The sequence below is a fragment of the Crocuta crocuta genome, unplaced genomic scaffold (genome assembly GCF_008692635.1).
Source record: "Crocuta crocuta isolate KB4526 unplaced genomic scaffold, BGI_CrCroc_1.0 scaffold83, whole genome shotgun sequence".
Lineage (NCBI taxonomy): Eukaryota > Metazoa > Chordata > Mammalia > Carnivora > Hyaenidae > Crocuta > Crocuta crocuta.
The window spans coordinates 5,697,273-5,713,529 of record NW_027529638.1 but is presented as its reverse complement, the minus strand read 5'-3'; the positions used below and the strand labels follow the sequence as shown (position 1 = coordinate 5,713,529).

At 34.8% G+C, this 16,257-nt stretch overlaps 1 long non-coding RNA gene across 1 annotated transcript in view; it reads left to right on the top strand.

Annotated features, from left to right (window-relative positions):
* LOC144230109 (uncharacterized) overlaps nucleotides 1-16,257 on the top strand; it is a 334,534-nt gene that overhangs the window by 912 nt on the left and 317,365 nt on the right. The gene's annotated exons all lie outside the window — the stretch shown is intronic.

The window sequence follows — 16,257 nt, the reverse complement described above, 5'->3', positions numbered from 1 at the left end:
ATCCATTTAAGTTGACACTTAAATTTAACCATTACAGTGATGAGTCCCCTTGATTTTCTACATTAATGCTGAGCTGCTAACTACTTAAAGTTCTCTAAGGAGAGTCTACTTATATTCTTCCTTTATCTTCTTGGGATTGTATTTTATAATCTTTGGGTAATTCAGTCTGTTTGTTTTCATATTCTTATTTAGGAATGACAAACCTGATGGAAACGCACTGCGTATATATTTTTTACAATTACTTTTTAAAATGTCAAGTACCCTATTTCATTGTTTCAAAGTGTTCTCAGATTCTTGCAATAAATGGAATTTACATTAAAGTAATATATGTGACAGTGGTAAAAAAAGATAAGATGTTTTAGGATTGCAAAAAATTAAATACTTCCTCCTTTCATTGCTACCAGTAGCCACATCAAAAATGGTGGGGGGGGGGTGCATCTCAAACTTCGGGTAGTGTTGCGATCAATTGTGATATAAGTCAAATAAAGGTAAAAATGAGATTGCGTGAATTGGTGAAAATTAACTGCAGACTTGGAACTATTGAAAAACTATCGTAGACTCTCTAAGGATATCAACACAAAAGTAAAGCAGAATGAAAAACTAACTGATATATAAAGGGAACTTGGAACAAGGGGCATGAGCAGGGGTCACAGATGCATGTTGTTGAAGCCCATTAGGAAATTCAAAAGCTGAGCAGAAACTAGGTTTTACTAGCTGACAGGTAAAATATAATCTCCACTAAATTGTTTTTTTTTTNGGCTTCAGATCTTTTCTGTGTGATGTATGGGCGCGAGTGCAAGTACGGAGCTCCTTACTTCCCCGCCATCTTGCCCTCTCACTCCACTAAATTGTTAATTTAACAGTGCAAATTATTTGAGCCCAATTTAAGTTACTCTCCTAATATAGTTTATAACTGGCAATCTTTGGAGTGGTTCTAATAAAAAGATGGGCTCGTAATTGGGCCTTGAATTTGAGTTTATTATCATAAATCTGTTACATGAAATCAACATTTTATCAAGTAGATGAAATATTCCAAACTGTAAAATAGAGTTCTGTCATATTTATTAAAAATGATGAATAAATTATTATAAAGTTCTCAAGCCTAGGTTACACTATTTTGCTCAGAAGGACATGCTTCTATTTATTGTGACCTGTATGAATGTATGCTACTAGTTAGTACACAGTCAAATTAACGACCTATATAACTCAGAATGAGAGCATTTGCACTCATGATACATGCCAATATGGAGCTGAAATGCTGAAAGACTCAATTCATTTATCACAATACCCAAATTATTCATTTTCTCAAAATGCTTTAAGTCAGCTTTTATTGCATTATATTCACATGAAATTTCTGGCAACTCTGATGGTTTCTTTTCTGTAGTCCACATAAGGCAAAAAAAAAAAAAGGAAATAAAAAAAGATTATATACAGTACTTTTAAAATTTCCTTATCTCTAGACTAGGGGAAATCAAGCTCTATAGGCAGGAAACTATGTTGTACATTTAATAAACTATGAACATGGAGCACACATCAGTAAATTTTGCTGTACTAATCAAATAAAAGACATAAAATGTTAATGAAACATTTAATGGCCTACATAATCATTATTGTGCAGCATAGTAATTAGGTGTAAAATTGTAAGCAACTCACATGAAAGTCAATAATCATAATGCTTTTTGCGACAGTTTGAGTTCATACACTGTCTTCACACTCCCTTTTCATAGTGACATGATGAGAGGCTCCTCAAGCAGTGTTGTGAGTTCTGGTTATTCATATGATGAGAACAATTCATAGCCCATATCATTTGAAGAAAAGGAAAGAAGATTCCACTTCAATTCTCATACAAAATAAGACTTTAGACTGTGGAGTTTCCTTTGTGTTTATTTTGCCATTAATGCCCTTCATTAAAGTATCAATCCAATATTTTCATAAGTCCCCAAATACTTGCGTCCTTAAAGGGAAGAATCAAAAGGGAGACTTGTAGCACAGAAACAGAATGATGGGTGAGAGATTAATGATTGTAATAGAACCAGTATGTTAAGAATGGCATGATTATGGGGCGCCTGGGTGGCTTAGTCGGTTAAGCGTCCGACTTTCGCTTAGGTCATGATCTCGCGGTTCGTGGGTTCGAGCCCCGCGTCGGGCTCTGTGCTGACTGCCAGCTCAGAGCCTGGAGCCTGTTTCAGTCTGTGACTCCCTCTCTCTCTGACCCTCCCCTGCTCGCGCTGTCTCTCTCTCTCTCTCCTAGAAATAAATAAAACAAAAAAAATAAATAAATAAAGAATGGCATGATTATGTTGGGGATAGAGGTCAAGGATGAAATTTTAGTGCAAGAGACAAGGGTGGTGCTTAAAGGGGAAAGAGACCTGGCCCCGAAGATGCCAGGAGGGTACATTTGAGCAGAGCAGGAGCTAGAGGAAGAACTTGCAGTGGGTTTTCACATCACTGCTCAGGCAGATCCTAAATTAGTTAAAGATGCCTGTGATACCAATATCTGGGTTCCTCTGATTTTAACAAGGCTGGGATCTGCAGCCATCATCATCTTCCTGGGGCGCAATCAGTCTGCAACAATGCTGCCTGCTTCAGGTTGGACCATTGCATTTCTTTTCTCAAGTCTGAGCCAAAGGAGTTGAGAAGAAAGGAATGATTTTCATAAAGGAGTTACTATATGGAGGCATGAAGGAAAAACAATATCCACTTAATACCACTTAATCTTTTTCCATACCTTTTTAGTGTTCTCTATTTTCTTTTTAAGAAGATGGGTAAAGGTCAAATAAAAGCTCTTTTTTCCCTCATTTATGCCAGCTCCATGCAGTTGAGAGGAACCTGTAGAAATTTCCATTTGTGCCTTAAATTAAGCACAATACAGCAGTTTGCAATTCAGAGTTGAAAGAAATGTTTTGTTAGCAGTCAGCAGTCTTCAGTATTAACTTTTAATGCACATGTGGAAAAGACTAGAGCGGCACAGATTTGCCTGTCCCAAAATTTCTTCCCACTGTTTCAGTCGATTTCATTCATATTTCCTGAAGAATTTGGGCAATTTTTCCCCTCAGTTTCAGCCTATTGCTCTTCTTAGCATCTTCTAATCCAGAGCCATTGCCTCCTAAATAGTGCATGCTCTGAATTCAGCCCATTTCCCCATCCCCCTTTTCTGAGGTCTGTATTAAAAAAAAAAAAACACCAAAGTTCTAGTCTTATAATCCTGCTGATTTAACCCATGTCTTACAAGTACTTGTTAAAAGGTAAAATCAAACTAAATTTGATTCCTTTTGCATAGAGTAACAACTATATGCCATGGAAACATGGAAGCTGGCTATTTGGCTTTCCTTGGGGGAGCCCAGGGAGTTGAAGCTGAGGACTTCTCAGTTTATGGCCCCTTTTTTATCTTCATCTTTGTCTTTTATCTTCAACTCCACAAATTACTGTCTTAATTTTATTTTTCTTTAATCTCGGAATCCTGCTTCATTTTACCCTCTATAGGTGTCTGCTCCTTGTGTTTGCTTTATGTCTCTGGATATGTCTGTACTTCTGAAAAATTATACACAACATTACTTTATAAATGTAAGTAGCTTAAATTTATACAAATTGATGACACTAGAAGTTTTATCTTTTTCTTCCCTTTTATTTAAACTTAAATGATATCTACGTAAGGTTTATCAGAGCGGTTGTATTATATTCCACATGGTTCAGATATTTTCCCATCGCACTTTACTTTATTCAGTCCTGTACTAAGTTCCATTTTCAGGCACTTCAGTTACCTTCAACTCCCTGTTGTCAGAAAATTACAACAACCATGACAGCAATAACATCAGAATGCTTATTTACATCATATTTGTGTACTAGTTTCTCTGAGTGATGAAACCAGGAGTGAATTTTTTCGTGATGTGATCTGGCCAATGTTATTTCATTAATTCCTCAAATAACTGCACTAGTCTACATTCCCATAAGTACTGGGTTAACACGTTTCGTCCCCAACATTCTCATGAATATTTGGTATTACCTGATTTTCTAATTTTTTTTTTGCTAAATAATGTTTTCAAGGGGGTATTTGCTACTGTTTTAATTTCATTTCTGTCTTCATAATGAATTGAACATATCTTCATATATTTCAAGTTTCCCCATTGGTGTCTATTAATATCCATATTAGACTTGTCTTTCTCATTCACCTAGGTTCCTTAATTATGCTAAGGTTACTCAGTAGTCTTTTTTTTAACTTGTAACAATTTCCTCCCAATCTGTCAACTGTCAGTGGACTTTGCAGAGTCTCCACTACTTTCTTTTCTAGTTTTACCTGTCTAGATTCTCATCCTTCACTGTCTAACTCAGGTGCATTCTTTGTCATTAAACATGTTTTTACTACTCAGATACCATGAGTTTTTGTATTGTTTATTATCTCTACCATCATGTGTCACTTATATTTCTTAAGGTATTAGGGATCTTTCTGTAATATGTAATCAATATTATAGATCGTGTTGAATATATTTACATCTTTTATGGTGCCAGTTGGGCCTGACACAGTGTTTAGGAAATAGCTCTTGATTTATTGATCGATATATTTGCTGAGGTCTTTAAAAAGTGGCTGCCACCACCCCATTATGCATTATGTAATAGGTGATTGGATTATCGGTACATTTTATTTGGTTATAAAGCTTCAACAAGGTTTTATTATAGTTTCACAATCAATGTAGCAATAAAACCTAATAGAAAAGACTAAGCAAATGTTCTTGTTAGTAAAGCTTATATACTTAGGTTAAATGCATCGGAACACTCTTACTCTTATCACATCAAAAGTATTGGTTTACCTTGAACTTTTTATTTTGCTTGCTTACTAGCTACTTAGCTCAAATTGTCCATAAGCATCACTGTTAATTTTATAGAAAAATGTCTTATAATAATACAGTGATGCACGTGTAAATCATTTCTTCATATATCTGCATCCGGTGGCACTATAACCAGTTTCTACAGAGTTCATTTCCATGGTTATCTTATGCTAATCTTCTTGTAAAAGTGTCAACCAAATGATTATTGTTTTTGAGATATGGGGGAGAGATATATTTTAACATTGTCATAATCAAACTACTAACTGTTGAGAAAAAGGCTGCACACAAAGAATGAACATAGAAATGGAAGCGATTTTATGCCTTACTTAAAAGCCTTTCATTCTCCTAGTCCCAGGCTCTGGACATAGAAAGGACTGACTGATTAAGAAACTAAAAATGGATGTGGATAAGTTGTTAATATTCTTTTGTGAAACAGAGCTTAACTATGGTTAAGTTACTCAATCTGAGAGTAGAGGTAGGTTTCTTGATCTAAGGAGGGAGTTGTCAAGAACACGTTGCTCTCGGGGCGCCTGGGTGGCTTAGTCGGTTAAGCGTCCGACTTTCGCTTAGGTCATGATCTCGCGGTTCGTGGGTTCGAGCCCCGCGTCGGGCTCTGTGCTGACTGCCAGCTCAGAGCCTGGAGCCTGTTTCACAGTCTGTGTCTCCCTCTCTCTCTGACCCTCCCCTGTTCACGCTGTCTCTCTCTCTCCTAGAAATAAATAAAAATATTAAAAAAAAAAAAAAAGAACACGTTGCTCTCCTCAAAAGATTATCTGAATGAGGAAGTCCCTTCAGAGAATGCCCCTTCATACTCTTAGCCAGATGAAGATCACCAGCTTCAGGCTGGGGCTTCTTCCTGTGTCTTGGTTTCCTAAGACTTATTCAAAGACTGTGGAGTAGGGGAGTGCTTAATCATTATTCATCTTGCTGAGGGTTTGCATTATTTGCCTTGCTGAAGCTGACAAAGTTTAGTAATATTTGGAAAATAAGACACCTTAAAAGCTATATCCCAAGGCCTACCATAACATTTTTTAAAATTTAATGGACATTTTGAATCAAATAATATTCAATGTCTACACATAAGTATATCCAATATTATTCCTTTTCCAAAGCACTCACATACACATATATTACAGTGACCTTTCCATTTACAGGTCAGTATTGCTTTCATTCACTTTCTTCCAGAATAGGACACTGGTGAAGAGCACTTTCTCAATTTCCTATACAACATTGATAAGGCAGCGTTTAGAAAAAATGAACATATGCATACAGGTTTTTTTTTTTCCAAACATCACAGCCAAAGAGCTGTTCTTCTAAATATTGAATGATAAAAATGATAGTCTCTGTGCAAGGATAATACATTTAAAATTTTTTAACTACTTTATTTCAATTTATTTTATGTTTTTATTTTATTTTGAGAGACAGAGACAGAGAGTGAGCAGGGGAGGGGCAGAGAGAGAGGGAGACGCAGAATCTAAAGTAGGCTTCAGGCTCTGAGCTGTCAGCACAGAGCCCAACACGGGGCTCCAACCCACAGACTGTGAGATCATGACCTGAGCCAAAGTCAGACGCTTAATTGACTGAGCCACCCAGGTGCCCCTTAACTACTTTATTTCAACCCTCTAAATTAGCCTTGATTTTTTTAAAGTACCCTTTTTTGCAAAGAACTAGTGATTTAAAATATATAGTAAATATTAATATATTATATAAATAAAATATAGATTTTAATAGGTTATTAATTTATATAATAGTAATTTTAAATATATTTAAAAAGCAATTTAAAACTATGTTTATTTATTTAGATAACTTCAATTTGAAGAGTTCTATAAAGGCTATTCTAGCTTCAGAGTGATTAAAGCAAAATTGAAGTGAAGGGCACAATTAACTTTCAAATTTTATCAGTGAAGGACTATCAGGGACATTTATTTATCTCAGTGTCATGTATCTGTCCCTCTGCTCGATACCAGAGAGCTCTCCAGACATCCCTCAAAATACAGGAATGGACTGGATGTCCAACCATAGAATATTACTTGAAAACTGTTTCTGTTAAACTACTCATCAGAGTCTACACTTATTACTGATTTCATCAAAACTAACATTTTTTCTACTCAGTTGTGTTTTCTCTCTCCTGTTTGTCCTGTATAAGTTTGAAATGGTTAACTGGTAAATAAGACCTTAAACCATTCCAAGTATAATGTAAAAGAGGACCATGTAATTTACATAGCCTCCAGTAAATTAAGGACTGTAAATCACCTCTCCAGTGACTCTAAGACATGAATAAGTCTTGTGCTGGGTGATTTAAAAAAATTTCTACTTACTGTGCAATCTTCTAATAATAATGAAAACTCATTAAAAATTACTCACAATCTCACAATTGTAATAAATCTACTTCATTTTCATTTTTATTTTTCTTCTAGTTCCCATTAATACCTATGGTTTACAGAAAGATATTTATACAACAAATAAACTTTGTACTTTCTTCTTTTTAGTTTAATATTTCTTTATCAGTCTGCTTTGCCTTGGTGGCACACAACCTTTCAAAATTTGAAAAAATTTGTTGAAACACATACACACACACAATTTAACAATGAGATACAATATTGAAAGCATACAATATTTATATTGTATACAATATTGTATAAGTTGTGCATACAATATTGAAAGCAATGTATCAAATCTGAATGTTGGGAGATATGAGGATTTAAGAAAAAAACAGTTTTGTGGCCAGAACATGAGAGACTCTGTCTAAAGACTTTAACCACCAAAGAGGACCTGTGAAAAGGGTACTTCCCTAGCTTCACATGCACAGTAATTATGGTCAAAATTCAGCAACTTCATTTTTTAAAAAAATTTTTAATTGTTTATATTTGAGAGAGAGAGACAGAGTGTGAGTGGGGGAGGGGCAGAGAGAGATGGAGATAGAATCTGCAGCAGGCTCCCAGCTCTGAGCTGTCCGCACAGATCCTGATGCGACTCTTGAACTCATGACCTGTGAGATCATGACCTGAGCTGAAGTTGTATGCTTACTTGACTGAGCCACCCAGGTGCCCCTCAGCATCTTCATTTTAACTTACCATGTTTGAATGTCTTACTCAATCACATGAAGAGGACTTGAGAAGGAAATTGTAGACATGGGTACTTCAGGCTAACGGGGAAAGGCATCTGGAAGAGGCAGGAGAACCAGGGAATAATGAGAGAAGGGTTCCTAGGAAAACCTTGCTCTGAAATCTATTTGCATGTTTCCCAACCCATCAAATAGAAATAATAATAACACCTACCTCATAATATAATGATAATATTAAATGAGTTATTACAGAAAGAATGTTCTAAATAGTTCCTGCTACTTGGTATGTGTGGGCTAGTTACCTAATTTTCACGTATATAGATCCTGGAAATTAAGACATATCCTTATATCCTTCCTATTTCTCATGTCCCTCCAATACAGTGACTACATGCCCTGGTTACATGGGACAGTTCTGGTTTATGCCTACTAGTGTTATTATAAAAACTCTTCCTTTCTCTGTTATTCCTATTTTGCACAATAATTTATATGGTCATCTGAGCCTATTTATTTTCCTTCATAATACTTATTACTATCTAATATGCTGTATATTTATTGAATATATATTTATTATATCTCTGTACTATATGTAAGCACCATAGTAAAAAAAATATTTTTAATGAATTGTCTGGTATCTAAAAAGATGTCTGGTATGTGACAAGGACTTAAAAAATATTAGTTGAATGAATGAACTAATCGTTTTCATTATGGTGGAGTTATAATTGGGAGAATTCCATGTTATTTTGGAATACTCTTGCTATAGCAAGAGACAGCAAATTGGTAGCAAGCCTGGTGCAAGATTTGCCAAAGCCTCTCAGGATGCCGAAGGGGAAAAGTGATGGAGAGGGTTCTGATCAGCTGCCACATAAGAGTTTGCCATGATTTCTAAAGCAATTAGAATATGACTATTGGAAATAGCTTTGACATTATCTCTATCTTCTTTAACTACTGTTATTATTAATATTTCTCTTCCTTTATAAATAAAAGTTTACTTATTTTGAGAGAGAGAGAGAGAGAGGACAGGAGGGGCAGAGAGAGAAAGAGAAAGAGAATTCCAAGCAGACTCTGCACTGTCAGCGCAGAGCCCAAAGTGGGGCTAGAACTCACAAACTGAGATCATGACCTAAGTCGAAATCAAGAGGCGGATGCTTAACTGACTGAGCTATTCACACACCCTAGTGTTTGCCTTCTTTTATTATTTAAGTTGCCCTAATCATTTTTTCCCAACATAACCAAGGCTTATAGCAGGAGTTTGAAGCGGGATCACACAAATAGTGTGATTTGTACCAGGCAGCACTTACCTTCCCCCCAGATTACCTCAATCATGGTTTATATATCAGTCAACTACAAAGACCGTACTGTTGGCAGAATAACATGACAACTTGACAGGTCTTGAAAATAATGGCAAAGCAACTCACAAACTATATTTTGCGTTATTATCATAACCACAAAACGTTTATTGTGGTGCCTTTGGTAAAGTATGTTGCTGAATTCCAGAAAGGTTTGAGAAGTAACTTCTTTTACCATCTAAAATGCTTGAAAATATTTAGCTTAAATATAGTGTATGTAACATAATAAACAACATAGCAACTCAGCTTCTATAGAATGCCAAATATGTTCCAGATACTGAGCTAGGCACTGTAAAAGCACACAATCTGCCATCAGAGATCATTGTCATCATCATCATCGCCATTGGTATTATCATCACCATCATCATCATCAGTAGGTGAGAGACAGGGTAACTTGTGTCCAATGTGATGCCTGCTATGATAGAATTATGCAGAGAGTTATTGAAGGGGCAAATACAAATGTACAGGATATGGTAATTAATCCTTATTTTTGGTTTCCAAGGAGGAAGACTTTAGTCAGTGTACTAGGTGAAGGGATTTAGGGTTAGGATCGATCTTTGAAAATTTTTTATGATAAAGGTTGTGACTGCTTTGGTATAATAGCACAGGGATTAAAGAATCATCTTCTCCTGGAATTTGTAAAGGAAAAAAATAAAGCCATAATCTATTTTTGCCAGGGCATAGGAATGGAAATTAAATAGCATTTCACATTCTTTTTTGGTCTCTTAGTTCTTCGAAATGCATCACTTGTCCCTAGGGCACACAATTGTGAAGCTGTTTACCTGACTTTCAGAGATAAGTGAGAAGTATCTGCATACTTCTGTGTGGAAGGCTTTGCTGGTTTTATAGATTTTCTATTGCCTCAAAAGCAATGGACTTTCCAAGAGAACTTAGAAATAATCTTACTAATTTAGATTTCCTCTTAAACAGGATTACCTTTGCGCTGCATTAATACATTTTAGAAATAAAATGGCCCTTACATTTTCCTGATGTGTCAGGGACAAGTTTGAGTTTTACTTTCTATGCAGTAAGTCTTTCTCAGAGAAAATACCGGATTTCAATTTATATTTCCAAACACCAAAATAAACTCATCTTACATAAATGAACAGTGTCATTGGCTGCAATTTACATCTCAATGTAAATGTCATTCCCCTGCTTACTGTTGAAGCTTTAAGTTCAGTCTTTGAAAAAAAGCACTATCTGTTGCTGTTATTACAAGCTATACTCCTGACAGCTCTCACATTAATGACACCAGATTGCTTGCTTTAGTGCTTTCCTTTTGGAACTTATTTTGTCATCTTCCACCCATTCTTTGCCTGTTCTCAAACAGAATACATTCTAATGAGATTTAGAAAAGTTTTGAGTTTTCAAACTCGGAAGAGAACTTCTTTTTTCTGATTTAAGTGACAACATGCCCCAGAACTTACTTAGCAGGTAAAGCCAACCCACCTTGGCTACATTCCATTAGGGCAGAAGGTGGTAAAAAATTACTTTTTCTCAGATATCACATATATGTGTAATATACTTATGAGTGAAGATAAGTTGTCACAAGGGACTTGACCAAGGCAAAGGGCAGTTTGATTTTGAGTGGCTTCTGGGGTTGGAAAAACAAACCTAAATTATGTTTTTAAATTTAACAAGTATGTAGGATAGCTTATTATATATATAATATAATAAACATGATAAACAAGGGATTTTTAATAATTTAGTGACTTTTGCTAGATTATATGGCTCAAAATAGATATTAAGCAAAATAGAGAATGCAGAAAGGGCTGAAAGCTAATTCTCTAAGAGAGATTAGTGCCTATGGAAGGATTTTAACAATATGATGGTAATACAGTCTGAGAACTATTATAAAGGACATATGATGATATTGGGTAACAACAAATATGAGAAGTAAAAGGAGATAAAAGCAAAATATTATGTCATTTTTTGTTATGGAAGATAGGACAGTTACTTAGTTTAGAAACAACAAGAGCAGGAATGTTATAGGCATGTTTCAAGAGGAAAAATGGGGGTCATAAAACCAGTACTTCCATCTTTGGGATGAGATAATATTCATGAATTTAGTTAGTTCATGAACTGAAAATAGCTCTTTCAGTTATTTGAAAGAAAGTAAGTAGATGGAGCCAGATTGCTATACTATCCTTACTATTATTATTCGGACAGAAAGCTGCATTTTTCTCTAAAACTTAAATCGTGGTGACATATGACAGAAGATGATGGTTGAGAATTTTAGTGGTTTTTTTGTCCTTATTAAATATGTTTCAAATGGTCCTCTGCTATTGCAGACTTCAGATGGCGTAGGCAGAGTCACATGATATAAAGGCTTCTACATGATTTGTCTAGAGGCTTGAGCTTCTAATATATTATGAAAATATATTATGCTGCAAATATATTATGGAAAGAAAAGAAGAATATTAGATTACTCAAGGTTTAAATAGATAAAAATGAGCCCATAGAAAGCTTAAGATATCACCAGATTATCAGTTCTATGATCAGTCATGATGAAAACTTGAAGATAAAGATTAAAAATCAGAAGGCATCTTGCACTTTTTGTATTTTTTTCACAGTGGGGGAAGTAATACATTTTTATTAGCAATTTGTGTTTAGTTTCTTTATAATTCATTGCCAACATTTCCCCCTGTGTGATCTGTTCACTTGTTAAATGCCAGTGTACCAATTATCTGTGAGTGACCCTGACAATTATCACACAGGAAAACATTAGACAAAGGAATAGGGATGTTAGAAGGAAGAGAGAAGTGTATTTTTTCTATTTTATTTTGTCAACACAAACATAAAAATCATGCATCACAATATATTATGAAATATCTAAAAGGTGAAAATGTTATCACAAATGAAATTCTATTTCTGCAATCAAAATGATTCTGATAAATAACGGAAGCATTAGTTTCTCAGAGACAACCATCTGACTGCACAACTTGCTCTCAGATGAATTTGCATTTTAAAAGGACAGGAAGACTTGAAACAAAGATTGGAAGAAGGCCATTGAACAGGACAATACGGAAGACTGGTATGGCTAGTGAGGATGATGTTATGAAGGATAAAGCCTCCAGTAAGCATTCCAGAATGCATGTTCTCTAGGAGTGTATAGCTTATATGAGGAGGCATTCTTCTGTACTCTGCAGAGAAGCTGTTATTTCTACTGACACAGTCTACTGGTCTGTCTTCTCCACTAGATCGTGGTCTCTTTGAAGAAAGGAAATGTGTTTTTATATCTTCTGTACTCAATAGAGTACCTATTATAAAATAAGGAACTGAATAAATGTTTGAATAAAGAAAGTACTGTGAACACATAATATCAAGGGCACCCAAAAAACAGGCTCTTAAAAATCATATATGATAGAAGAAAATCAAAGAATGAATCATCCTGCTACTGGTAGTCAACAACACAGAACATAGACATTTTGCATCATGTTTTCAGTGAGTAAAAACAATCTTGAAACAGGAGAGGGATATACCAAACTAAGTAAGAGAAGATGGCTATTCAAAGGAAATGAAAGTAGGAAGAGAACATCTGCCTTCTCTGAATGAGTATAAGCTCGGGTTGCCCAACCTAGTTGAACTATATTCCAGTTCTGGATATTATTTATTCCCTATATAATTTTCCCCATGATAAAAAAAACTAAAAACCTTATGATGGTCATTTGAGAGATAGTGAGTGTCCTACCCATTGAGAATCTTAAGCGAGAGCTGGATGCTAGCTTGATGGAGATAGAGAAGATTTGATGTGAGAAAGTGGCTGGGCTAGATTATATTAAAGTTCTTTCCCTTCAATTCAAAAATTCTAACCATGTAGGAATCTTGAAGTCATCTCTAATTTTAAAAGTTTGGTCTAATTCTTATAGGTCTTTTAAAAACCTCATTCTTGGGAATTGTTAATCCTCTTTAAGATGTAAAATCATTTTGGTAGGATATAATCGTGAATTATCATTATTACTTACTTAGCAGTTGTGCTTTAGTAAAATTAATGTGAATTTTTGAGTCATATTTGTTATAAAATGCTAATTATGGACATAGAATTTATTTCTTGTGGAATATAATTCAACTAGGTTGGGCAACCCGAGCCTATACTCATTTGATTTTATCTTGATTCTGCCCTTCCTTAATTGTGTAGTTTTGAGTAAGCAACATAAATTTCTAAATTTTAATTTATGCATCTATTAAATAAGGATAACACTTTACTCATATTGTTGTTGTGAGGATTAAGTGAAATAATGCATGAAATAGTGGCTAGCACAGATAATTGCATCAATAAATGTTGAGGTCTAATTGCTCAGTATTTAATTTTTCTGACCCTTAAATTTTTCAGCTGTGAAATGGAGTAAAGGAGAATCCTTTATCATCTCACAGAATTGTAGTCAAGATTTAATGAATATAAAAAGTATGCAAAATAGTGTCTGACTCATAGTAGTAGTTCAACAAATGCTAGTATTTTCTGCCCCGTTGAAGATCTTTAAGATTGCTGACAATATTTGATACACACTTCTGTATCTTGTCTTGGCTTGCATTATTCATACTTTCTGTTAGCCTGCTAAAGTGTACATGTAAGTGAGAAGCCAAATATCTCTTGGTTTAAGACAGTGATTCTTAATCATTTCTAGGGATTTAAAACCCCCTTGAGAAGTTCCTAAAAGCAACAGCATCTCTTTCAAGAAACATACACATGAACATATAGACACAAATTTCACCGAATTCCAGCTAGTTTAAGGATCCTTTAAATCAGTTCAAGTACCTGTGGGTCACAGGTTATACTACAGCACATACCAGCTGTTCAGGAAGACATACAAATAATCAAAAACAAAATCATCCATTGCACATTGCTATCGGACTGCATGCACATCAGTCTTTATTTATTTGAGTTAGTGTTACTTAGTTTAGTTCCAGTGCTTCCAGAGGGTTCATACAGAACTTTTCTTTGGAGTACGACTAATACACTAGAGTTCACAAGTGGACGCCCTTCATAAATACTAAATATTAAAATAAGATGAGACAAACCGCATTCTGTGAGAAATGCCACCTAGGGATTAAAGAAATGAAACCAAAATACCAACTTGTTTAAATAAGGGTTGTAGAAAGGGTAAAAGAGAAGTCAAGAACTTCAGATTAATAAACATAGAAATAAATATGTGCATACATATTCAGGTAATAGCTTACCTAACTCAAGGCAACAAAATGTAATTTTCCACTTGTCTGGTTTAGTGGTTTGATTGAGCCACTCTTTGAACTTCTCCCTTCCTTAGCTGTCACTGATCTAATTGCACAAACTGAGCTTTCAGAAGCTATTTAAAGGTTTGGAGAAAAGTGTAGCTGCGTGAGATGATTTTCTCACATTTTCCAAGTGTTTTACCAATACTAAAAAAATAGTTGGAATTTTAGATAGGGCACCTGGGTGGCTAAGTCAGTTAAGTATCTGACTCTTGATTTCGGCTCAGGTCACGATCTCACAGTTTGTGAATTTAAGCCCAGTGTTGGGCTCCATGCTGCTTGGGATTCTCTCTCCCTCTCTCTCTGCCTCTACCTCACTCATGTTCTCTGTCTCAAAACAAATAAATAAACTTAAAAAAAAAATAATTGGACTTTTAGAAGACTCAATACCCCTCCCCCCAAACCACTATTTTAAAGGTACTATGAAAAAGATAAATAGTCTCTCATAAAGAGAGATACTTATAAATAAACATCTATTGCCCAGATCAGGAAAATGCAACAAATGTATTTGATACTATTCAGAATGCGAGAGTTCTTCTAGAATGGCTTAACAAGTGCTTTCAGTGAATTTCAATGAATCTCAGTGAATTCAGAACCTGTATTTCTCATAAAATGGTTGCTGAGAATTTTGTATTAGATTAACAATAATTGGGGTTTCAGGGTGACTCCGGCAGTTAAGTGCCCGGCTCTTGATTTTGGCTCATGCATGATCTTACAGTTCATGAGTTGAGCTTGGGAGTCTCTCTCTCTCTCTCTCTCTGCCTCTCCTCTATTCCATTCTCTCCCTCTCCTCACCCTTCTCAAAATAAAATAAAGAAATACACTTAAAAAAAAAAGGCTAAGAACAATTCCATTTTCTGAGACTGAATATTAGAGACTGGATATTATCCATTATGTGTGTCATATGTTATCGAATTCTGTTGTTTTATTTTAGAAGATACCTAACATAAATTGTATTCAGCTCAATGTATTTTTAGTACATTAGATACTTATGTTTTAAAGAAGTATGCTATCAACTGGCTTTTACATAAATTCAAGAAAATATTTATATTTTATTAATTTGTATATTTACACAGTATATGTAATATTTATATTACATATGATAATTTGTATAATATATCATATATTTATATATTTATTTATATTAAATATATCATATTTAATGTACTATATTACTATACTAATGTTTTCCATTTGCAATACCTTTGCAATTTAAGGTTTCAGAGTTTATGGTCAAAAATATTATCTTTTAATCGTATGTGGCCATATTCTGCAGTAAGAGTGGATTCAAATTCTGACCCTATCATGTACTATTACTTGGACCTTCCTAGGGCCAGACTGTCAGCACTGGCTTCATCAAATTGATAAGGCGGATTATTCAGAAAGGGCACAAATGAGCATATTCAGTACAATATAACACTAAAAATCTAAACAGTATGTGTAAACTGATGGACACCAATTAGCTTTTGAGTAATTGAAATTATTTAAATAAGTAGCTAGAGTTTAATTAAAGTGAGAAATTTTCACATTTGTTTACAATTCAGAAATAACTATTCCTATACATAACCTGGTTTTTACTGTATGGCTTAAGAATTTTATATCTCTGTCATGAGCCTACATGGGACTTCTCTGGATTGGTTTTAAATTGTCCCTTAAAATTTTGCTACTTGGAATATAGTCTGGAACCAGTAAATACTTTATCACATGGAAGTTTTCAGAAATACAGAATCTTAGGCCCTCCTCAGGACAACTGAATTTGAATCTCTGGCTTAACAATGTTACTAGAGATTTGTAT